Source organism: Elephantulus edwardii, unplaced genomic scaffold, assembly GCF_000299155.1.
Source record: "Elephantulus edwardii isolate Elephantulus edwardi_28Jun2011 unplaced genomic scaffold, EleEdw1.0 scaffold00204, whole genome shotgun sequence".
NCBI lineage: Eukaryota > Metazoa > Chordata > Mammalia > Macroscelidea > Macroscelididae > Elephantulus > Elephantulus edwardii.
Genome location: NW_006399954.1, coordinates 3774067 through 3801192, shown reverse-complemented (window position 1 = coordinate 3801192; position 27126 = coordinate 3774067).

Sequence of the window (27126 nt, the reverse complement as noted above, 5' to 3'; positions counted from 1 at the left end):
AATGTAATTCATCACATCAACAAGGCAAAGAACAAGAACCATATGGTCCTATCAATTGATGCAGAAAAAGCCTTTGATAAAATCCAACACCATTTTATGATTAAAACACTCAACAAAATAGGATTAGAGGGTAATTTCTTCTACATAGTAAAAAGTATTTATGAAAACACAAGAGCCAACATTGTTCTTAATGGAGAGAGGTTAAAGGCATTTAGCTGATTCTAACTCATATAAACCCTGTAAGACAAGAGTAGAATAACCCCACAGTGCTTCTAAAGTGTTGAGGAAGCAGACTGTTAGAAAGAAGTGGCCTGTAAAAAATGATTTAAATATACTGATATAACTCTGTAATAATGGCTGTGGGGAAAGAAGCGATGACACAAATGAGTGACATGGAATCTAGTTTGGTTTAAAAGTCTTGAATTTTGTAACAAACATTCTTTAGATATTAGCAGATGAAACAAATAGGTGGTGGAAGTGATTTGGGTATATAGAGTGAGTGTTGTAGGATATCCAGTTTACACCCTATACTAGACATGAAAGGAGGAATGCACTGGAATGTAAGAAATGGAATGACTGTGGGACTTTTTATACTGGTGGCAGATTTAATAGGAATGAGAGATCCAGAAAGCTGAGTATCAAAGTTGCTGTCAGAGAATGAGTTAGTTACACGAGTAGCCCTATCCTGGATAGTAGACTTGAGGATAAATTATTAAGCCTGTTTGTGGAGTAGAGGTAAAGACTATTGGAGATGAAGTCAAGATCCATGAATCAGAATGTTTACTGGGTGTCATTTATATGGAATAGAAGTTGTCTAGGAATACAGGAGGGTTGAAGGAAATGTGTAAGTCACAGTTCTCCAAGAATAGCTAGGAGAGGAAAAGAGGTTAGGAAATAATAAGAGAGTGCTTTGGATCCTACATTATTGGTGACAGCATGTGTCAAACCAGAGTAGCATGGCTTTTTAGATATTGAATTTGCCACTCTTACAACTTATTTAGAGCACTCTGGTAAGGAGCTGCACTATCAACCCAAAGACAAATGGTTCAAATCTATCAGTTGTTCTACGGAAGAAAGATGGGCAATCTGGAGGGTAAAGTATGAGTCTGTTTCTACTTAGAGGCACACAATAACAACAACAACAACAATTACTATCTATTTATTGCATCCCTAGACAAATTAATTTAAGAATCAACTTAGTCATAGCCCTATTTGCCTGGTTACATGCCCAAGCTATGACTTTATACTGAATGAACACAAATTTATATATCATAACTAGAAAATATTTGACCTAAGAAAAGTTGTGGCGCTTACCTGCAAGTTTAACTCCTTGTCTTGAAATTATAAATGAAACTCAGCAAACCCACCTACATCCAGTTGCTTCTGACTCATAGCGAACCTACATCAGTTTTCTCGGACTCTAAATTTAAACGGTAGGAGATTGCCCATCTTTTTACTGAGTTGCTGCTGGTGGATTTGAACTGCTGGAGTTTCAAGGGCTTGTTTAGACAACAGCACAATACCCTTCAGATTTGTTTACCAGGGATCATTAAAGTATAAAATAGTATTAGTTTTTTTCTTCCTTTTTTCTTTTTAATGTGGTAATTTTTCAGCACCTGATGATTAATAAGTACTTCACCTTCTACCCCCTGCGGTTGAGTAAGTTCAACTTAAAACAATCCTCCATCAGATCTCTGAAGCTGAAAATCTTTACTGGAATGGACTACACATCTCTCTCCTGAGGAGTTGTTGATGGGTTTGAACTTTCACCATTCCAACAGTGCAACAGGTAACCATTTGGTCACCAGGGATATTTGTTCATCAATTATTTAGCTATTTTTTTAAACCTTCTTCAAGTCCTTGAGTATTCAGAAATTTCTTTAAATGTCTTTTTAATGATATATCAATTGTTCAGTCTTTTATCCCCCTGACTGAGCACCACAAGGCCCTTGCCTTGTTGCATGGTAGTGACTGGCAGGAGCTGTTGATGAAATTAATAAAAATGAGGAAAAACTTTTGGATGAATGCTAATAATACCTAATGAAAAAGGGTTTTAAATATTACTCTTCACTGCTTTAACCAAGAGGCTTATGTTTTAAATCCTTATTTTAAATAGAGTTTAATTTCTTAAAGTTAAATAAAGTTTCATTTTAGGGAAAATTACAAACAAATATTCTGTAAACAATTTTTAAGGAGTATTCGATGTATAAGGAGTATACTCAGTAGAATCAATTGACATTAGAACTAGACGATAAAACATCTTTCAAACTTAAGAAACATAAAAATCCTTACAATTAGACCAATAAACAGAGGAAAGATTGAAATTGTCAAGGACTTAATTTTACTTAGATCCACAATCAATAATCAGGGAAGTTGTAGTTAAGAAATCAAAACAATTGGCAAACATATTGGATAAATCTGCAGCAAGGAACTTTTTAAAAGTGTTGCAGAACAAACATGACTCTTTGAGGACCCCTGACTCAAACTATGGAAATATTGGTTGTCTCATATGCATGTGAAAGTTGGATAATAAAGAAAAAGACTGAAGTATTGGTAATTTCAAATGTAGTATTGGCTAAGAATATTGATTATCTAATAGATTGTTCCAAAGACAACTATGTATCAAAGGAAAGATGGTTAGGATGCTCTTTGGAGAAGAGTGTGATTTTCTATTCTCGGGTACATAAGGTACATGGGTCAGAACCAACTTGATGACATGTAACAACAAACTCAACTATGGCTATACAACTTACAATTATATTATTTTCCATCCAAATATATATCAAAACCTATATATTTTGCTGCACAAAATAATGGTAAATGTTACAAACATTTCCTACTTTTGTATTTGAGCCCATAAGTGGTGCAAATATTTGATGAGATTCAGAAAGACTAGAAGTTCAAGTCCTTTTAAGATACCTCAAAATAAAGGGCTGATGAAGTATTTTGAAAAATTATTTCTTGAAAGTGCTATGGAACACAATTCTATTAAAGCACACAAGATCACCAGGAGACATAGGGAGTGGGGTTGTGGTGACCTGATGTGGCTGGAGTCACTTGAGCTCCACATGCAATACTTCTCTTTTGAAAGGCTCGGGCAGAAGGGATAGATATCATCATGCTTAAGCCTAGTGATACAAATATATTCAACCCTAATTCTATCAAATCTGTTAATGTGTAAGGAAGCCATGTGCCAAAGTCATAGTGCAGGGATGAGGAAGCGCATTCATCCTTGAGAAGGACTTCAAACTAACTTTGGGAAAGAAAAGGTTTAGAAAATAAAAGGAACAGGGAGAAATGAGGCCAAGAATTCAAAGTATCCAGGGACATGCTTCTGAGTTAATATTAAATTCTATTTCAGCAATGAAATATAGTGTTTTCTCTAACTTAAAAGAGTGAGAAATTGTATTCTAGAAAATATTTGGCCACGCATACTAAATCTATAAAACTATTTAAGTTAAATAAGCAAAGAGGAAAATTAGACCCTTGATCTCTACAGCCTTATCTACTTGCAAGTACTATTGTTTTCTGCTTCTTGTTGTTCTTGATGATTACTGTGGAGTCGAGCATGACTAATAGTGACCCTATGAACAAAAGAAATGAAACCTTTCTATAACTATTATCATTTACTCAAGTTCATAGAGTTTCCAGAGGCATGTTATTTATGAAGTGGATGTCACACCTGCTTCCAAACCTGTCTTAAACTGGCAGCTCCATCAAACACTGGATAACCATTATGGCATTTGACACCCCCCACCCCCAAGGGCACAAGGTTCAGCATCACAATAAACACAAATTGCCTCAGTACAGAAAATTGACAGAGGAGTGCTGTACAACTTAGAAGAATGTTCCTCCAAAATAAAATAACACTAAGACACTTAGGCCCATCTGACTTTTAAATAAAAGGGCACTCTCTATTTCTCTGTCTCTCTCTACCTCTATTTGTGTGTGTGTGTGTGTGTGTGTGTGTGTGTGTGTGTGTGGTGTTGTTGTTGTTATCTGCTGTCAACTCGCCTGTGACTCATAGTGGCCCTATGTACAACAGCCCTAAACTCTGCCCTATCCTGTGCCAGTCTCACAATCACTGACACACCTACCTCCATTACCTCAGTCACTGAATCAATCCATCTCATCGAAGGTCTTCCTCTCTTGTGCTGTCCCTCCACCCTCCCAGGTATGACATCCCTCTCCAAGGACTGATCCCTCCTTACAACATGTCTAAAGTATGTCAGACAAAGCTTTAGAATCCTTGCCTCTAAGGAGAAGCCCGGCTTCACGCTCTCCAGGACAAACTTGTTTGTTAGCAATCCATGATATATTAAATACTCTTCTCCAACACTATAGCTCAAAGGCATCAATTCTCCTCTCCTCACTAGTCATTGTCCAGCTCTCTGATGCATAGCAAGTGATTGCAAAGACCATGACATGTATCAGGAGCACATAAGTCTCCATATTCACACTGTTGCACTTCAGTATTTTACTATTTTAGGAGATCTCTAACCGAGTCATAGACTATGACTTATAGCGACCCTATGAACGAACGGCCTGAGCACTGCTTGCACATAGAGTTTCTGGAGGCAAGCCATTTCGGAAGTGGATGCCATATATATATATTCTGATATACTTTGGACATGTTGCCAGGAGGGACAGGTCCTTGGAGAGGGACATCATGCTTGGGAGGGTGGAGAGGCAGCGCAGGAGGGGAAGGCCCTCTATGAGATGGATTGATTCGGTGACTGGGGTAGTCGGGATGGGTGTGTCAGAGGCAGTGCGGTTGGCGCAGGATAGAGCAGGGTTTAGGGCTGTTGTGCATAGGGTCGCTATGAGTCGCAAACGACTGGACGACACATAACAACAACAACAATAAAAAATATATATATATACAGATACATATACATATATACAGATGCATATACATATATATAGATGAATATATATATACATATATATGTACAGATGACATATATATGTACATATGTGTGTGTGTATTTATACACACACACACATACAGATGACTCAACCCTATTTAGTCAAACTGAGGAGGACCTGAAGCAGCGCTTGCTGCAGAAAATTAAGGTCTGCCACCTTCAATATGGATTGAAGCTCAAAGAAAACACCACCACCACTGGTCTGATTGACAACATCACGATAGATGTTGAAGAGATTGAGATTGTTTAGAAGTTCAGGGTGCTTTGCTCTACAGTCAACACTCTTGGTACCAGCAGCCAGGAAATTAAAAGAAGAATTGCATTGGGAAAATCTGCTGTCAGAGACCTCTCCAAAGTACTGAAGAGCAAAGATGTCTGGAGACTAAGTTGTGTCTGACACAATCCATGGTCTTTGCAGTCACTTGCTATGCATTAGAGAGCTGGACAATGACTAGGGATGATAGAAGGAGCTATCGTGCTGGAGAAGAGTACTGAATATAACATGGTCTGCTAGGAGAACAAACAAGTTCACCTAGAGAGGGTGAAGCCAGGCTGCTCCTTGGAGACAAGGATTCTGAAGCTTCATCTGACATACTTTGACATGTTGCAAAGCGGGATCAGTCATTTGAGTGAGACGTCATGCTTGGGAGGGTGGAGGGACAGCACAGAAAAGGAAGACCCTACATGAGAAGAATTGATTCAGTCACTCGTGTAATGGGAATAGGTGTGTTGAAGACAATAAGATTAGCAAGGGATAGAGCAGGATTTAGGGCTGTTGTACATACGGTTGCTATGTGCCACAGGTGACAGGGCACATAACAACAACAACAAACAAACAAACAGAGAAATAGATAAATGAAAGAATTAATGAATAAATAATAAATGAACGAATGAATGAATGTATACAGAAGGGCCTGAAGCTTTTCTATAACTATCATAGTTTCTTCAAGATCATAAATTTTCCAGAGGCATGTGGTCTAGGAAGTGGATGCCACTCCTACTTTCAAACCTGAATTAATCTGGGAGCTCCATCAAAAACTGTCCATTATGGTGTTTGATACACTTATGGCACAGTTGTTCCATTATGGCATTTTAGACCCTAATGGCACAAGATTTAGTGTTACAGCAAACCCAGATTACCTTAGTACAGCAAATGGACAAAAGTACTGCACAACTTAAAAGGAGGTTCCTCCAAAATATAGTAAAAAGTAATTAAAATATAATCCCTCGGGCTCAATTTTTGAATATAAGGGCCTTCCAGGAGGTTTTGTTGACTCGAAAAAAGAGGCTTAAATAAAAACAACCGAACATTTCACACAGATCCTCAACCAAAACACGAACACCATCTTACAAAGTCCAATCAATTCACCCAACTTCAAAATGGATAAAAGCATCTGGTGTTATATATTTTTGTTTATGTGTCATTGAGTAGTGACCCTATAAACAAAAGACCTTATGCATGTTCTATAACTATTGTCCATTCTCTAAGTTAGTAGAGTTTCCACAGGCATGTTTAGAAAGTGGATGCCACTCATGCTTTCAAGCCTGTCTTAATCTGTGAGCTCAAACATTGTCAACCATGTGTAACCATTCAGTATCACAGCAATCCCAAGTTACCTACCTAAGTACAGTGAAAGAACGAAACAGTGCTGTACCACATAGAAGAATGTTCATTTCAAACACAATTAAAACCAGGCCTGAGGCCCTTGGGCCCAAATTAAGCCTAAAAACACCCAGTAAAGGTGCTCATCAGCTCCAACAAGCGGCATCCAGTCCACATTCACCATCAGCTGACAAGGGCAGAGCTGACCCATATCCAACAGGAGAAGAATTCACCTACTTTAGCCTATTCAAATTCTAACTCTAACTCTACTCCGTAGAATTGGTTCCAATATTGGGTTTCTGAGCTATAAAATGAAGGGGAGAAAACTGCCCACTTTTTTTCCCCTCAGTGCAGCTGGATTTGAATCACCAGAAATAGAATCTTTATGGTAATTAGTGCACACGAACAGGAAGACATCTGAAGAATTCATGTGGCCCACAGTGAGCTGAAAACTCCATTCCATATTCTACAGAATTCAAGAATGAATGAAAATCATGCTTGCAAGATACACTATGGCTTTACAATCTCAGTAAAACTTTCTTAAGAAACTAAGTGTCTTTAGAAGAAAATAGATAAACATTTGAACAAGCTGGACCCTCACTGACAGGACTTGTTACGTGAAGGAAATTCTCAGTGGTACAGAGTTAACTCTCTCCTCACTAACTGAAAAACTGGAGCTTTGAGTCCCTCCAGAGTTTCCTTGAAACTTTTGTGGGAATATTTTGAAAAATCAGCCACTGAAAATCATAGGGTATACTTGACTGTACAAAATGGAGTGACTGTGTGTTTTTGTTGTTGTTAGTTGATATCAGGTTAATTCCTGTTCCGTGTGACCCCATGTGTATGGTGCCATTGTTCTTTTGGATTTCAAGCATTGTGATGTTTCAAAAACAGACGATCAGCACTCGTCCAATTCATTAATTTTTCAACTAGTTCTCAAATACTTAACTATTTGTGCCACCTGGGAACTCCTTACTACTGTGTATTTGGACATTTACCATTTATTATTTTCTTTTTCATTTTTAAAACTTAAAGATGAGAAAGAAATGGTTTTCATCTTTAAAATGTGAATGTCATATTAATGTTTTCTTAACACAACTTTGAATACAAATAAGATTATTTTTGTTGTTATCACACGGGAATATAATAATACTTCACATACGGAATTGCCTGTAAAGTTTATATACATCATGTTGAGTAAAGACTTCAACATATGGGCACACAAAAAAGGATTGGTTCTTTGTTCCAGGCTTCTCCTTTAAACACACAACTGAAAAACTGAAGCAGATGTGCCCTGACTGAAAGCTAAATGTTTCTCTCCTAATTATTCAGAAGAAAGAAAATTCCGTTTTTATATATTTATGCCTCTCCAAGTACAGATTGGCAAAAACATATTTTAAAAAATTAAAAATATGCAATATTTATACTTGAAAAGGCAAAAGAGCTCCAATTGGACTTCTTCCCTTTGGGGAGGATGAATTTAATGCTGTCTATCCCTGTTTGTCAGAAATCAGAGATTTTTGTTGACAATCAACCTAATCAGGCCTAGGTTCTTCTGAACAGAACCTGGGGAAGGAGTGGGACTCTGATAAGTAGAATTGCTGTTCAAAATAGAGGATAAGTTAGAGCAGGGATTTGTGACCTCCTTAGAACTGGAATATCCTGCTAAGACTGGACTGATTGATTTTAAAATAAACTCAATAATGCTACAGAGGATCTGTATGTTACTTTCAAGCAAGTAGATAAAAATTAGCTGTATTTTGTAAAATTTTCAAGAGTGACAGTAGATATTTCCCATTCCTTTTAAAAATAATTGATGATTTTCAGTCAGAGGAAAGCCAAATGGTAACAAAGTTGATTTACTCGATACCTGCCTGGTTTTAGACACTTGGTATTTATTACAGTGTGTGAATTCATTTTCCCACCTTTAGATGAACAATTAAAAAGAAAGAGGGATTGATCAGCTGTATACCTAAGTTAAAACTAAATAGGAAGAAGGGAAGAAAAGTTGTCAACAAGTTGATTGCAAGTTGTAAAGACCCAAGTGTCACAGAGCAGAACTAAAATCACAAGGTGTTCTTGTCTTCGACCTTTCCAAAGCAGGTAACTAGAGTTGTTTTTTCAAAACTCCTTTGGATAGATTTAAATTGCCAACTTCTTTATGTAGTCTGGGGTCTTTGGTGGCCCATTGCCTTATACATTATCATGCTAACAGAAAATTGAGTAGTTCAAGTCTGCCAGTAGCACTGTGGGAGAAAGATAGCCATTCTTCTCTCTCAAGGCTTTCTAGCCGTGGAAATGTGGTCTCTGTGAGGCATAACTGACCCAGTGTCAGCAGGTTAACATTTTGTACCAAGAAAGACTCTGGGAGGAAGCACACGGTTTACAGCCAGGTCTATTGATTGTCCTAATTCCAGAAGGCCATGCTGATAGGCAAGGGAAGGACACTCTATATAAGCTTATTAAACAAGTGGAGAAAATGAAACTTTATGGATTAATACAAAGGGATATGCATCTTATACAGATTCTGTTAATTACAAAAAAGCTCCATTAGGAAAGACATTGCCATTACACCTCACTACTGAGTTGTATCTAATATGAATCAAGTAGGAAAAGTTGCAAGTGTTGGCTATTTTTGTTTATAATCAGTGGTGTTGATTGTCTAGCCACAACTCTCTGTGCCCCCTCTTTTTAGCCTGGCCATTTTTTAGCATGGCCTGGACCATCTATCTAGCCATCACCATCATATAATGTAGTGCCTGGGTGCTTTAAGACTAACGCATATGACTTATGATACATTTGAATTCACTAGTGAGAAATAACATGGATTCTAGCTCAGCTCTAATGGAATCAGGCAATGTGAGTTTGCACCAACCATGTGTCCTTTCTGAATGTCAATTTCTTTTAAGCTGAAATAAAGACACCAAAATTGCAGTGAGTGAATACTGAGGACAATGAGTAAGAACTTGGCTGTTAAATGCAAGGTTAACTGTTCAAACCCACTAGCTTCTCCATGGCAGAAAGACATGACTCTTTGTTCTTTAAAAAATTTCAGACTAAAAAGACACTGTTGAGCAGTTCTACTCTGCCATTATGACCCAGAATTTTAATAGATAACATACAATATAAAATGTAGGTCATGATTTAGGGAAAAGATTTGTTGTATATCTAGAAACATCTAGAAAAGTTCCTGGATACAGTTCTGAATGATCTTATAAACACTTGTTTTCTGAACAGCATCTTCTATTTGATTGATTTGGAATCAGACTATCAACTTTTTGACAGATTTAGACAAATGAATTAATGAATTAAAAGTGTGAGAAAAGTTCATCACTAGTTTGTTGTTGAGTTATTTAGATCATTGTTCTAGTCTCCATTTCATTTGAATAATTTATATTGTTGTCCAAGATGTTTGTATTGGCTAATTTGCCAACTGAGGGCATTCAGCTAATTGAGTTAGAGCAGCTCTTAGTGATACCAGATGCAGTTGGATTGTTCAAGTTTTCCAGCCTCAGGGACAGTGAAGTAGGATTCTAAAGTCAAGCTGGATACCTTGGGAGCTATTACAAAACCCCTGGTTCAGCTGTCACCTGGCTATTTTAATTTATTTTTTAATAAAATCTATACAAGCCTTTTTAAATTCATGCTATACTTTAACATATTTTTAAGAGATGGAAAAAGAAAACATATGGCTTAAATAAAATTTTATAGATTTTTATTTGCATTTGGAAATAATCTCATGCTCATACAGTAGTCTCTGAACAACTAACAAATGTTTATTAAACACAGTTAGATGACAAGTTATGCTACTCAAATGACTCTCTGTGCTTAGAGTCACTCTTTTTTATTATTCACAAATCTGGTAGAAATTTCCTTTTTTAAGATATAAATTAAAATATCAATTTGAAAATAAATGAAACACATTTTCACTTGAAATTAAATAAACACATTTAATTCTCATTAATCATTAAGAAATTAGGTTACATATTGTTATTCTAAAGTTATTTGTCACCAGGGTTAATTATAGACATAAGACTATCATTCTTTAACCACCTTATATTCCTCTACTTAAGAAGTCTATTTCTTAAATCAGTTCTTATTTACTAGTGGGAAATAACCTGGATTCCTAGCTCAGCTCCAATGATATCTAGCTGTGTGAGTTTTATGATGTTCAAATGTTGACTTGTCAAGACACTGAAGGCATCTTCTTTGTCCACTTCAGAACTGACTGGAAGTAGGGTTGTTGTTGTGTACCACAGAGTTGGAACTGACCCTTAGCAGACTCTCCAGTGGGTTTTCAGAGGCAGTAAATCTCATGGGAAGATAGTCCCCATCTTTCTCCCAGGGGACAGCTGGTAGATTAGAAATCCATACCTTTGGGATTGAAGCACTGCTTCTTACCACTAGGACAGAGTGGAAAATAGATTCTCTGGTACTGAATTTCTCTTTGGAAATTTCCTGCAACTCCACATTTCCTGTTATATTAGAGAAGTGGAAGCTGACAGGTGCTAGTAATGACAACTCTGAGATATTCTGGAACATATTAAATTCCTCCCTTTCAGTTGATTCTTAAATGTATGATCTGAATTCTTCCAGATTTTGAGTTGGAATATATAAGAAATGTATTATTATTTGTTGTTGTGTTTAACAGCATAATCAAATTGGAAGCGACTCATAGCTGATGCGCGAGAGAGTATTCCGAGACGGGCGGAAGATTGCCCATCTTCCTCCTGAGGAGCAGCTGGTGAATGGATTGCAACAGTGCTCCTTCTCGTTCCTAGCGCAACAGACTCAGACACCATAGCGGCCCAAGAAATACAGAATAAGAAAAAAAATTATATTGTTAATGTTAATGCTGTTTAGTTTGCTCCAGATCATGATGAATTTATAGTTACCATATATAAATGTATTTATTGGTTTTCTGATATCTTCAAGATTGACACTTTGAATCCATTGTTAAAGCTCTTGTGTCTGTATATCTTGGTGTGCCCTGGGCCAAGTGTTTTCTTCTTGAAGTTCCACAGCAATCCATGAGGGAAATCTCATTATCTCTGTTTTATAGCTTAAGGTCAATGAAGATAAGTAACCTGTTTCAAGTCTGTCACTCTGCTGGGATTCAAACCTTAAATTTGACCATCTAACTCTTGTATTGCCCAAGTCTAGCTAACTGGATATCTGAAAGACTGTGGCAAGCACATCTATATGGAAAAGGGATTACTATCTTCTTTTTCCATTTTATATAACAAGCAAAAGCTTCGATAATGATTACAAACCTCGGCAAACAAGTTATTAGAGCTAAAATCATATACTTAATCAATATCTAACGATTTCCCTGCTTAAAAAGGTTTAATCTGAGATGGATTGTGTAAAGTGTGCTAACAATTACTGTAGAAAGAAATGTTTATTTACCAGAAAATACTAGTGACCAGTTTGGTTACTTCATAGAAAGAGTCTAAACATTATTTGATTTTAAAACTTTCTTCAATCTTCTCCTATAGCTAACTACCCCAAACAAACTTAGTTCCTACTGAGTGGATGATTGGTGTTATTCTTATGTTCCATCGAGTTGGAACTAACCCATAGATGACCCTCCAGTAAGTTATCAGAGGCAACAATTGCATGGAAGGAAAATGACCATCCTTCTCCCATGGAGCAACTTGTGAATTCGAACCACATGCCTTCAGGATTACAGTGCAGATTCCTACTACTAGGCCATCCTTCTCTCGGGGGTTAAAAAAATAACTGACATTGCTACATGTCATTGAGTTGAAATTAAGTCATAACTGATTCTTCGGTGGGTTTTCAGAGGCTGTAAACCACACAGAAGGAGATTGCCTATCTTTCTCCTTCAAAGGAGCTAGTGGATTTACCCTCTAGGAGGTGGATTGATTCAGTGACTGGGGTAATCGGGATGGGTGTGTCAGATACAGTGCGATTGGCACAGGACAGAGCAGAGTTTAGGGCTGTTGTACATAGGGTCGCTATGAGTCGCAAGCGACTCGACGGCACATAACAACAACAACATCTTTGCATTATCGCGTAACTCTTAACCTACTAGGTCGCCAGAGCTCCTGTGTCTCAAAAGATACGGCATGTGATTTTAAGCAAGGAATAAGTAGGATAATCAACATACAAGAGGATTTTAGTTTCTGATAAGTGTGATGGCACATGGATGTGTTCATTTATTTATTTCTTTACTGACATACTGGCTTCAACTCAACTCATTGCCATTGAGTTGGAACTGAGCTGCTATTGGATTTTTGAAAACGTAAATTTCCTAAGAGTTTAAATAAAGGCTTCGGTGAGGTAGATTCTCTGATGATGTACTACTTCTCACAGATGTGTCCCAAATTGGAGGTCATAGTATACACAAGACCTTATTAAACAAGGTTTGTTTGTTTTTTTTCTATACTTCCCTTTCACTTGTTTTTTTTTTAAATCAGTAAACCTGAGAAGATGATGGAGAAATGCTTTCACTTTACATAAAAAAATCATAAATTGTAGATATTGAACATTCAAAAATTAAACTTGAGAAGTTAGTAAATTATGTGAAATAAGCAGTACTGAAAAACAGTGAACTTGTATAACAATGCATGAATTTGGAAGACATTATTATGCTGACTGAAATATCTCGGCATAGGGCCACTATTGTAAAATTAGGATTGCCATGAGGGAGGCGAGAGTAGGGGGGAAAAAGACTAGATAATGAACACTACATTGAAAAGAGGAGCTCTGGCAGCCTAGTGGTAAGAAGCTGCACTGAAATCACGAAGGCATGCAGTTTAAACCCACCAGTTTCTCCACGTGAGAAGGACGGGTAATCTCCTCCCATTAGATTAACTGCCTCTAAAAACCCACTGGAGGGTCAACTATGGGTGAGTTTGGACTCCATGCTACTCATCAACACTGGAAAGGGAGAAGGGAGGAGAAATTGTAAAGGAAGAGATGATTAGACATTGTGGGCATGGCAATTGACAATCTGGGACAAGACATGCATTACAAAGTGAAATGCAAGAGGGATAAACATGTTTATCAATAAATGAATGAAAACCCAGCCTTTCTGTAAACTTCCACTAAAATTACGATTAATAAAATAAACTTGATAATTACTGCCAATGGCAGAACTGGAAGGATAAACCTTTGAAGTGTAGAAGGAAAATCTCTCAATGAAAGCATGCTTATATTTGTCAATGCAAATTGGATAAGCACACTGAGGAGCTAATATCCCCAAGGTGAACTACCCAGGTATGCAAATAAACCTGTTTAGCTATTAAGTCTGTAGTTCCTCTGGTTAATCAGAAAGTATTTCTGTGAAAACTCATTATATGACTGTGTTAAATAACTTGATCACCCACAGTTAGCTCATCTATTATCCAAAGCTAATATAATATTATTCCCTGCTTTTTGATGGAGAGCAGGTAGGGAGCTACCTATAAACTCTAGAGTTCAACAATTTAAAGTCAATTTCTTCCTTTCTGCTTATCCTATAATAAATCATAATGATAAGTAATTTGTCCCTTTGATTTTAAATTGTCTGACTTTCACATTTTGTCAAAGATTGTACCAATCAGGAGATCAGGAAATATATCTAGCAGTCCTAGTAACTCCTTTTATGAATAAGGTCAGACTTCTAAGTATTCTTAGCTTTATTTTCTTTATTTGTAAAATGGAAGTGGTGATTGGATTTTTGCTCAAGGATTCCTATGCTGGAATCTTTGTACTTTAGAAACTCTGGAAGATGTTTGAACCCACTAGTATGTTGCAAAAGTTGTGAGTAATTATGGCTATAACCAATTCTTCCTGTAAAGAAGACCTGTTGCTTTGATCAAGTTTTCAAAGGAATCTGTGTCCCTCAAAATTTGTAGAAATCTTCGTGTAAATGCTCTCTACAAACCCCAGAAATAACGTTTGATGAGTCTAAAAATTCTGAATAGTAAGATTTTGAGATTTGACATTAAAAGTTTATCAACATTGATTTCTTAACAAAATATTTTAAAGATGGACTAATGTTTTGTTTAGGATTTCCTAATTAAAAGTCTTCAAACTCTTTAAAAGAGCTATGGTGGCAAACTGAATTGTGTATTGCACTGCTAACTAAAAATTCAGTAGTTAAAATTCATCAGCTAATCTGTAGGAGAACAAGGAGCAGCCTTCCCCAGTAAAACTATGGAAACATGATTGACAGTTTTTTTTGGTCAGTTTTGTTTTATTTATTTTTCAGTGGTTTACTTACAAAGTTTGTTTACATTGTTTTTCACATTGAATATTTTCCCTTTCCTATACCCATCCCTCCCCCTCCCCATCAAATTATACAACCCTCTGATTAACCCCCTTCTTCTCCAGTGAATTAACTCAGTCTCAAAGACTGTAGAAGACCATTATTGTAGAATGATTGACAGTTTTTATGAGTCAGAATCAACTAAAAAGCATTTGGGTTTTGTAGGGTTAAACTTTTAAAAGTACTATAGAATAGACATTTTTGAGGATCTAGGAAAGCTTGAAAAATGGTAGAAAATTCAGTGTGTTCACATAGACAATTTTGATGGGAATCTGTAACATTCATCATATTCTTATAATCTCCAATGTAAAAATATCAAGAACTACTAGCCACCTACCCAAAATATATTAACTGAGAATGATGATTAGATAGTGCTATTGTTGTCTTGTGTTATTGAGTCAAATCAGACTTAATGTCAACCTCATGTGACAGAGTAAAGCTACTCCATTGGGTTTCCCAGGATGTCATCTTTTTCTTATGAGTTAAAAACAAATTATTTAAGACTATGCCATCAGGGTTTCTCAAAGTATCACCGAAACAAATACTTTTTACTATGCTGATTGATTATTTCAACCAGTTAGCAGATATGCCGTACACTAACCAAAGCAATTTGTTTTCAAGCAATTTAATATATTTAAATGCTGAAGGACTTCAATCATGCCCAGCTTCCTTCTATCTTCTTCTTCCTCTTATTCTTCCTACATTTTACTTTCAGTTACTCAAATTCCATGTAATTTATTTAGACAAATAATTGAGTATTTTGTAACCAGTTTATCCCCATTTAAAAATAATTAAAAGTATTCTTATACCTAATGTACTTTATCGTTGCTGAAATTAATTTAGCAATATTAATAAAGATTCTTTAAAAATCTATATAGCAAGTAATTGGTCAAGTAATTCCTTTTCTTGTTAACAATCTTAAGGAAACAAAAATTCAAGTGGAAGAGAGGTTCTTTAAAAACATATCCTTTTACAATGAATAAGAAATTCTGAAGAGGAATTGATATCTCTGAGTGCCTCTTAGAAGCAAAAAATATGAAACTTTAACTCACATACTTTGGGCATGTTATCAGGAAGGGCCAGCCCTTGAAAAAGGACTTCAAACTTGGAAAGGTAAAAGTTCAATGAACAAGACAAGGACCCTGTAAAGGTGGACTGACATAGTGACTGTAACAATGGGCTTAAGTACAGAGAAAATTGTAAGCATGGTGCAGAATCTAGTGAGACTTTATTTGTCATATATAGTATCATTGGGAGTGAGAACTGATTCGACGGCACCTAACAATAGTATAATATTATAGTGGTTTGTTTTTTTTTTAATTTAGTTTGTTTATTTTTCATTTCAATGAACATCTACAGAGATTTTGGAATTCCATTCACTCATTGTTGTCCCCGCACAAACCCCTCCCCACCCCGTTTGCTCCTCTCCTTGAAAAGCAAAAGAAAAACTCCCTCATTGGTACACAATCCCCCCGCACCTCCCCAAACCCCACCCCCTACCCCCAAATATAATCCACTCTGCAACCCTCATTGCGTACTCCTACGATAAAAATAATGCCCTAAAATATAATACTTTTAGACTATTCTCTCCCAATAGACTTCAATGCCGTAAACATATTTCATCCAGTTTTTTAATGATTCCAACTACTAACCTTCTTCCTAGTTCCCAGCTTTTGTATTCCAGTCACTCATTATTATTAATGCATCTTGGTTGCATGCATGTTCAATCAGTTTCAGATTGCAAAAATTGGTAGAAATCATCTAATTTCTTATCTTTGGCTCTGGTTGTTGGTGTGTAAATTTGAATGACAGTAGTATTAATAGGTTTACTTTGTATGCATATGAATATCATCCTGTCACTTGCAATACTATATTTCAAGATGGATCTAGAAATGGTCTTCTTAACTATGAAAGTGATCCCATTTTTTCCTCACCTTTTCATATCTAGCACAGTAGATCATATGATTGTCTGTTTCAAAATGTCCCCATACCAGCCCATCTCATTTCACCAATACATAATACGTTAATATTTATGCATTCCATTTCTTTCTTCATGATGCCCAGTTTTCCTGAATTAATGCTTCTCACAGTCTGTGTTCCAGTCATTTGTTTCTACTTACAAGTGTTCCTCCTGCTTTGCATTTCCAAATTTGAAAGCTCAGTCTCAGTTGTCATATTTGTTATTCTAATCTATATATGCTCTATTGTACATAGGGTTTTTGAAGGCCTGTTATAATCTGGAAGTGGATAGCCAATCCTCTTGCTAGTCTGTCTTAATTTGGATGCTTAGCTTTGAAACAATATTTAACAGACAAGCATTTTAATGAAAGGATCAATGAAAGATACTTTCCCTTAGAAAGATAGCCATACAGTGCCCTCCCCCTGCATCTGTGTCTTGCTCCTTCCCTTTCCCTGAATATTAGTATTGTTTGTATTCCTTCCTACCCCATCCAGCACCTCCCTCACCACCAGCAAGCCTTTGATATGATGGCTAAGGCCACAAGTCACTTCTGTGAAGTCTTGCACCTCAGAATGCTGCTGGTCTCTCACACTGATTTCTATCTGACATTTAGAAGAATTTAAGTCCAAATCCCATCTATCAGTTTTTCTCTCAGGCAGTACTGGGGAAAAGTCTTGTCTCCATATCTTTTCAATTTACATGCAGAACAGATCATTCAGGAGCTGGACTTTATGAGGAGGAATGAGACATCAGGATTGGGGGAAAACTCATCAACAACCTACGTTATGCAGATGACGTAACCTTGCTTACTGAAACAGAGCCGGCCCTGAAGTGCTTGTTGCAAAGGGTCAAGGGCTGTAGTTTTTAATATGGACTGAAGCTCAACATTATGAAGCAGATTCACACCACTAGGCCAACTGGCATATTTTGATGGATGGAGAAGGGATTGAGGTTGTTAACAGTTCCAGATTGTTTGGCTTCACAATCAATGCTCTTGGCACCGGAAGTCAGGAAATCAAACGACCAAATTCATTAGGTAAATCTGCTGTCAGGGATCTTTCCAGAGTACTGAGAAGAAGTAATGACATCAGTCTTGAGACTAAGGTGCACCTGTTCCAGGCCATAATCTTTGCAATTACTTGCTATGCATCAGAGAGCTAAACAATGACTAAGGATGACCAAAGAAGAATTAATACCTTTGAATTATGGTGCTGAAGAAGAATCTTGATCATAGCATGGACCGCCAGGAAATCAAATATGCCTGTCTTGGAGAGAGTGACAAGTTTCTTCTTGAAGGCTAGGATTTTGAAACTCTCTGTTACATACTTTGGGCATGTGGCCAGGAGAGACCAATCCTTGGAGAAGGATACATGCTTGGAAGGGTGGAGGCACAACACAGAAGAGGAAGACCCCAGATGAGATGGATTGATACAGTATCTGAGGCAATGGGGTTAGGTTTGTTGGAATCAGTAAGACTGAATGTGAGTCTCAGGTGACTCAATGGCACATAACAACAACCACAATGATTATATAATATGTTATTTCTATGATTTTTATATAAATACAAACATGTTTAGATAAAGTATTTAATTCAATAACTGGTTCAGAGTTAGAGTTACTCAATTACTCAAGTTCAGAACTTGTATAGTGTCAGGTGATTTTGAAATGAACCATTTTATTTTCAAGGAAGTTTATGACTCTCCTGGCTAATAAAAAATAACCCACATTACTTCTTTCTTGTCTTTTTGTTTCTTTGTTTTAGGCAAACAAAATTCTGACACTGCTTAGTTCACTCTTATTTATTGTAAACATTCCATGTAATAAGAAATATATCTCTTGAAGTAGGAAAACCCAACATACTTGTTTAACTTTGCCTTGAGATGACGTCTTCTTTTTCCATATTAATGTATCAAAACCCACTCATAGCTGACCCTCCAGTAACTTTTCAGAGGCTGTAAATTTTACAGGAAGAGACTGCCCATCCTGGCATGGGGCCACTGGTGGACTTGAATCACATGCCTTTGAGTTGGCGGTACAACTCCTTACCAATAATTCACCAGAACTCCCTCTGAGATAACTAGAAAGGCAAAAGTGTTATGACTTAGCGAGTTCCACAGATATATTCTGCTTCACTACTTCTTAATTGTCAGCTGTAACTTAGGAGACTCGGATGTCATATGCTCATATTCTGAAGTTGTAAAAATCATCATTATATGTGCAGCGTTGAGGGGCTGTCTTAGTACCTCATGCTTCTGTAACAAAAATACCATAAATTGGTGGCAGCTTTAAAGAACAGAAATTAGTTTTTCCTCACAGTTTAAGAGACTAGAAGTCCTATTTCAGTGTATGTTTCTAGGGAGATGTACTTTCATTGTCTATTTCAGCTACTTCTAATCAGCTACCTTTGGAATTACTGGACTTGTAGATTCATCTGCCTTCCTAATTGCAGGTAAAGTCTGTTGTCCCATTAGGTGGTTACTCGTTTCTATGTCTAAGCCATCCTTATATTTAAGCACGAATAAGGCTTGAATACACACCACACCAGGATGGACTGATTAACATGAAAAAGCACAACCAAAACCAAAACACGAAACCCGTTCCCAAACAGGATTACACTCATATAGGTAGGAACTAGGATTCTAATATGTATCTTATGAGGAAACAGCAAGCTACTTTATTTCTTTGTGATGAGAGAGCAATTTAAAGACATTCTGGCCGAACAAGCAGACTTTTATAGACCTAGTATTTTATCCTTTTCTACTTTGAATTATAGACAATAGAATATTCTCTTTAAAACTGGAATCTCTAGGTGGTGCCAGTAGTTAAGGGTTAAACTAACAATCAAAAGTTTAGTGTTTGAGGCCACCTACACAGAGGTGCACTAGTGGAAAGCCTGTTTGTGAAAGGTTGGGGTTTTATAATCCCCATAAAGAAGTTTTGCTCTGCACTGTATCATGAGGTCATCATAAATTGAAATAAATTGTGTGCCAACTATGAATTCTTTGTGTTACCACCGGGACATTTTAATTTCTCACTCGCTATTTCACACCTTTCTGAGTATTTAACACAATGTTTCTTCTCTTTGTTTGGTTTCTTTACATTCTAGTGCAAGTTCCAGAGCCTTTCTTGATAACACCTTTATCTTTTTTCCCTGTCTTTGCAATAACCATTTGCTTTCTACATAGATACTGTTGTTGTTTTGGTTGTTGTTGATTGCCTTTGAGTTGAGCATGACTCATAGTGACCCTTTGAACAAAAAGCTTGAAGACCCTCTACAACTATGGACATTTATCAAAGTTCATAGGTTTTCCGGAGGCATGTTATTTAGGAAGTGGATGGCACTCCTTCTACATAGATAATATCGTTGAAATCATCTCACAACTCATCTAAACTTCAGGCATTAGTGTTCAATAAGTCAAATCCATTCTTAGGTTGTTTTTACTTGGGATAGATTCAACGTTGGGTTTTTTTTTTTTGTTAGTTTGTGTTAATATTCACAGTAGCTGTATTTGTAGTTAGGAAAACTTGAAAATAAACCAAATTTCCACTCCAAATGAGTGTAAAAGAGAATTGGAGTATATTTAAACAATAAAATACTGTCCAGCAACTAAAATTATCTATTGCTACAAATACAATGTTGGTGAATTGCAAAACAAATACGTTGAAAGAAATCTTCAAAAGAAGGTATTTAATATATAATCAAGGAGTTGTGTTACCAACATAAAGTCATAAGATTTTAATCCCTGAGATGCTATGCAGGAGAAAGAAGGCAACTCATTAGAGTGTCAACCTTGAGTTCATTTCAATTTAATGATACATAACAGTAACAGCATCCTTGAACATGGTATACTTTTCTACTTATCAAGGCCTCTTTTTATTTCTTGTAGTACTATTACACAATCTTATTTATACAGGTCTTTTGTGTCTCTAGTTAGATTTGTTCCCAAGTAATTCATCTTACTTTTGGCTATTGTAAGTGGTATTTTTTTCTTGATATTTCATTTTATATGCTCAACATCAAGAAAACAAAAATTCTCACCACTGGGCCAATTGGTAGCATCAGTATGGATGGTGAAGAAATTGAGATAGTTAACAGTTTTAGTTTACTTGGCTCCACCGTCAACACTCTTGGTAACAGCAGCCAGGAAATCAAGAGACGAATTGTATTAGGAAAGTCAGCTGTGAGAGACCTCACAAGAGTACTGAAGAACAACGACATCAGGCTGGAGACTAAGGTGTGCCTGATCCAGGCTGTAATCTTCGCAATTATGTGCTATACATTGGAGAATTGGAGAGTGAATAGGGATGATAGAAAAAGAATTGATGCCTTTGAGCTGTGGTGCTGGAGAAGAGTGTTGAATATACCATGGACTGCTAGGAGAATAAACAGGTTTTACCTGGAGAGAGTGGAACCAGAATGCTCTTTGGAGTGAAGGATTCTGAAGTTTCGTGTCTGACCTACCTTGGAGAGGGACATCATGTTTGGCAGAGTGGAGGGGCAGCACAGGAGAGGAAGACCTTCCATTAGATGGATCGATTATGTGAGTGGAGTGGTGGGAATGAATGTGTTTGAGACAGTGAGGCTGGCACAGGATAGAACAGTGTTTAGGGCAAGCAACTCGATGGCACATAACAGCAACAACATGTTCCTTTTGTTATTGTAAAAAAATCTTACTGTTGTTAGTATACTGATGCTACTTCCTGCTACTTTGCTGAATTAGTCTATTCAACAGCTTCTTTTATGAGTCTATGTACACTATCTTTTCTGTGCACACTACCATAATATTGCATATATTGTTATTTTTGTTATGCACTGTTGAGTCACTTGTGACTCATAGTATGTACAACAGCTCTTAACCCTGCTATATCATGAGTAAACCTCTCATCTCTGATGCCTCTATCCCCACTATCTATCCCAGTCACTGAGAAAATCCATCTCACCCAAGTTCTTCCTCTCTTGCTCTATTCCTCCACTCTCCAAAGCAAGATGTCTTTCTCCAAAAATTGGCTCCTCCATGAAGTATGTCCAAAGTATGTCAGACAAAGTATTAGAATATTTGCCTCCAAGAAGAAGCCTGGTTCATCCTCTCCCGGATGAACCTGTTTGTTCTCCTAGGTATATTCACTCAATACTTTTCTCTAGCATCACAACTTAAAAGTCTCAATTATCTTTCTATAGTCTCTAGTCATTGTCCAGCTCTCTGATTCATAGCAAGTAATGGTGAAGACCATGGCCTGGAACAAGTACACCTTAGTCTCCAGACTAACACAGTTGCTCTTTGGCACTCTGGAGAGGTCCCTGACTTTCCGAATGTAATTCTTCTTTTGATTTCCTGACTACTGGTACCAAGAATGTTGACTGTGGGGCCAAGCAAGCAGAAGTTGTTAAAAACCTCAATCTCTTCATGCTCAGTCATGATGCTAGCAATTGTCCCAGTGGTAAGAGTCTTTGTCTTCTTAATGTTGAGCTTCAATCCATATTTAAGGCCGCAGTCCTTGACCTTCTTCAGCAAGTGCTTCAGGCCTTCCTCAGTTTCAGCAAGCAAGGTTTTGTCATCTGCATAACACAGGTTGTTGATAAGTTTTACTCCAATCCTGTTGCCACATTTCTCCTCATAGAGCTGAAGCACTTTATATTTGAGCACAACTCACATGACCCTATGAACGACAGATCTGAATTCTATTCTATCCTATGTCAACCTCATCTTCTCTGACATACCTGTGCCCATTGCTGCAATACTGTGTCAATTCATTTATTGTGGGGTTTTTTTCTTTTTCATAGACCCACTACTTTTCCAAACGTGATGTCCCTTTCCAAAGAATAACTTCTCCTAGCAACATATGAGGAAGTATGAAAACCATGCTTCATTGTCTTTGCCTTCAAGGAGCACTCAATCTGCACATTCTCCAAGACATATCTGTTCTTTTGGCAGGCCAGTGGAATATGCAGTACTCTTCTCACTATCACAACTCAGAGACATTAATTTTTCTTCTCTTGTCTTTCTTGTTTCTGCTTTTCTCTCTACCATATCTGTACTGAGGACACTATCTTCAATTTATCTGGTTCTGTATTCCATCACTGCAATTCTGCTCTTCTCTCCTTTCAAGATGATTATAGCTTCTGAATGGTTGGTTTTATTATTCATGCATGCTCTTAATTATATTAAGGAAATTACCCTCTATTTTTATTTTATTGAGTGTTCTAAGTAGAAAAAAGTGTTGGATATTATCAAAAGAATATTTAGCAGAAACTGAGATGCTCATGTGGTTCTTTTCCTTTGTTTTATCCATGTGATAGATTACATTGATTATTTTCTTATGTGGTAGAACTGTTATAAATACCACTTGATAGTGATGCATTATAATATTTTCTTTATAGTACAAAGGTGTTTTATTTTCTCCCCCCCCCATTTCCCACTCTTTCTCTTCCACCCGTCCCCCCATCCACTTTGTAATGTACCTCTCGTTCCAGATTGTTTTCATACATATGTGGCCTAATAATACATTCCTTTCAGACAGTCTTTCCCCTAATCTTTCCCACTGCATTATTCATTACCTATCTACATTTTTCCTCCTGTCCCCCCAACCCCTCATGATAGTCCTATTTTATAACAACAATGTTATGCAGCATTTGTCCCTTTGTGACTCAGCATGATGTCTTCCAGGCTCACTCATGTGGTTTAGCATTTTAGAAATTCATTGCTTTTCAATGCCACATAATATTCCACTGTGTGAATAGATCACAGTTTTGTTTTTTTAAATTAATTCATTTGGTGATATGGGTGTTTGGGCTGCTTCTATCTCTTCATTATTGTGTAACACCACAATAAACATGGCTGTGCATACATCTGTTTGAGTTGTGACTCTGGTTTCTTCAGGGCATATGCTCAGTCAGAAATCAATCAAACATGCAACCAAAATACATTAATAATGATGGGCAACTGGAATACTAAAGTTGGGAACCAGGAAGAAGGATCAGTATTCATAAAACATGGATTGATGACAGAAATGAAGCTAGGGATAGAATAATAGAATTCTGTATAATCAATGATTTATTCATGGCAATTATCATTTATAAGAAACATAAACACAGACTATACACATGAATTTTACCTGAGGATATCTACAGAAATCAGATTTATTACATCTGTGGAAGGAATCATTGGAGAAGTTCAAGATCAGCAGTGAAAACTATGCCAGGTGCTATTTGCAGAACAGACCATCAACTACTTATGTGCAAGTTCAAGTTAAAGCTAAAGAAGGTCAAATCAAATCTACAGGAATCAAAATTTGACCTTGAGTCTACCCCCTCCCCTGAATTTAAAAACCAATTTAGGAACAGGTTTGAAGTGTTGATGAACTAAGACCAGATTAACTGTGAGAGAATATCAAGAATATCATTAAAGAAATTGCAAAAGGTCATTATAAAGAGAGACTAAGAAAAGACCAAAGTAGATGTCAGAAAATACTCTGAATATTGCACTAGAGTGCCAAGAAACCAAAACAAAAGGAAGAAATTAATAAGTCAAGGAGCTAAATAGAAGATTTTCAAAGGGCAGTATGGGAAGACAAAGCAAAGTATTATAATGAAATATGCAAAGAACTGGAGTCCAATAATCAAAAGGGCCATAAGCACTCAGGATTTCTTAAGCTGAAGGAACAAAAGAACAAATTCAAGCCTTGAGTCACAATGCTTAAGGATGCTATGGGTAGAATATTGAACGGTCCAAGAAGAATTAAAAGAAAATAGGAGGAATATATAGTTACTATACCAAAAAGAATTGGCTGACACAGAAGAATTTCAAGTAACGAAATATGATCAAGAGGCCAATGGTGATAAAAGAGGAAGCTCAGGCTGCTCTGCAGGACTTGGTAAAAATAAAGCTCCAGGAATTGATAGAATACTAATAGACAGATTTCAACAAACAGATGCTGCTCTGGACATGCTCAACAAGTGTGCCAAGAAATCTGGAGGAAAACTATCTGGCCAACTGCCTGGAAGAAATCCATACTTACTCCCATTCAAAAAATGGTGACCTGACAGAGTGTTTAAATTATCATATAATATCACGCAAGCAAAATCCTTCTGAAGAGTATCCAGAAACTACTCAAACAGTATATTGATAGAGAACTACTAGAAATATAAGAAATATACAAGCAGGGTTTAGAAGAGGTTGTGGCACTAGAGGCATTACCACCAATATCAGATGGATCTTGGCAGAAAGCAAAAAATACCAGAAGGATATTTATGTTTCACTGAGTATGTATAGGCATTTGACTCTGTTTATTGCAACAAATTGTGGTTAAATTTGAGGAGAATGGGAATCCCAGAATACCTCATTTTGCTTATGCAAAACCTATACCTGGAAGCAGTCCTCAAAATAGAGCAGGGTGTATAGTGCCACTGTTGTAGAAAGGGACTAACATCAGGGTTAGGGTGAGACAGAAGAAACTGGATAAATTATGTATACTGCATTGAAACAGATGAGGGAGAAAACAGTTTGAAAGCAATATATGATTGTGTATTATGGTCATGACAAGAGTCCAGAATTAAGGCTGCGTAGTGGAGTGTTTTGGGGGGGGGTGGATTGTATACCAATGAAATAATTTTTCTTTTACTTTTTAAAGAGAAGAGCAAACTGGAGGGGAGGAGTGGGCAGGGAGAAAAATGCAACAGTAAATGAATGGAAATCCAAAATCTCTGCAAAGGTTCATTAAAATTAATAAAATAAAATTTAAAAAAACAGAGCATGGAAACATTGCATAGTTCAAAATCAGGAATGGCATATGTCAAGGATGCATCCAGTCTCCATATCTTTTCAATCTATATGCAGAACGGATTATCTGGGAAGCAGAGTCTTATGAGGAGGAACATGGCATCAGGATTGGAGGAAGACTCATCAACAACATATGTTATGCAGATGGAACTGCAACTATTTGCTGCAACTGAGGCAGGCCTGAAGTGTTTTCTGTAGAAGTTCAAGGACTATAGCCTTCAATATGGATTGAAGCTCAACATCAAGAAGACAAAGTTTCTCACCTCAGTGCCATTGTCAGCACCATAATGGATGGAGAAGAGATTGAGGTTGTTAAGAGGTACAGCTTGCTCGCCTATACAATTAACACTGGTATCAGCAGTCAGGAAATCAAAAGACGAATTGCACTAGGTAAATCTGCTATCAGGGACCTTTCCAGAGTACTGGGAAGCAATGATGTCAATATAGAGACTAAGGTATGCTTGATCCAGTCTAAGGCCTTCACAATTAATTGCTATGCATCAGAGCACTGAATAATGACTAAGGATTATAGAAGAATCGATGCTGCAGAAGAGTCATGAACATACCATGAACTGCCAAGAAAACAAATAGGTCTATCTTGGAGAGGGTTAAATCAAGTTTCTCTTTGGAGGTTAGGATTTTGAAGCTCACTTACTTTGGTCATATAGCCTCGAGGGACCAATCCTTGGAGAAAGACATGCTCAGAAGGTTGGAGGGACAGCACAGGAGACAAAGATGCCAGATGAGACGGATTGATACAGTAACTAGGAAAATGAGGGTAGTTGTGTCAGAGTCAGTGACACCGGCTCAGGACAGGGGAGGCTTCAGAGTTATTGTACATAGGATCACTATGAGTCACAGGCAACTTGATAGCATATAGCAACAACAACAACAAAACCCCAAAACTATCCTTGTCCTCATAACAAAATAATCTTGTTACAGACCTATATGAAATCAGCTTTGAGTTGTTACCTTTAAATTTTAAATGCATCTTCTAAGTATTTTACTGGACTAAATTTGTTGGTGCTCATAGTATTGAAAATATATACTTTAAAGAAGTTTCTATTATTTATAATTTGGTTTGTGATAATAAAACCCATGTGGAGTTTCTCTGAATAGACTCCACGATAACAGGATCGGATCTGTTTATGATGTGATCTTTGGAAACTCATTAAATGTCATGCATAATGGATATTTTGTTTAGATATACATAATAATAGTATCAAAAATAATCTCTTTAAATAAACTGCAGCATTCAATATAGATTGAAGCTCAATATTAAGGAAATAAAGATTGTCACCACTGGTCTAATTGGCAGCATCATGATAGAAGAGTACTAAATATACTATGAACGACTAAGGAGAACAAATAGGTTCATCCTGAAAAGAGTGAAACCAATCTGCTCCTTGGAGGCAAGGATTTTGAAGCTCTGTTTGACATTTTGGGGCATGTTGCAAGGAGGGATCATGCCTTAGAGAGGGACATTATGCTTGGGAAGGTGGTAGGAAAAGTGTAAGAATGGGAGACCCTGTATTAGGTACACTCAGTGACTGCGGTAATGGGAGGACGTGTGTCAGAGA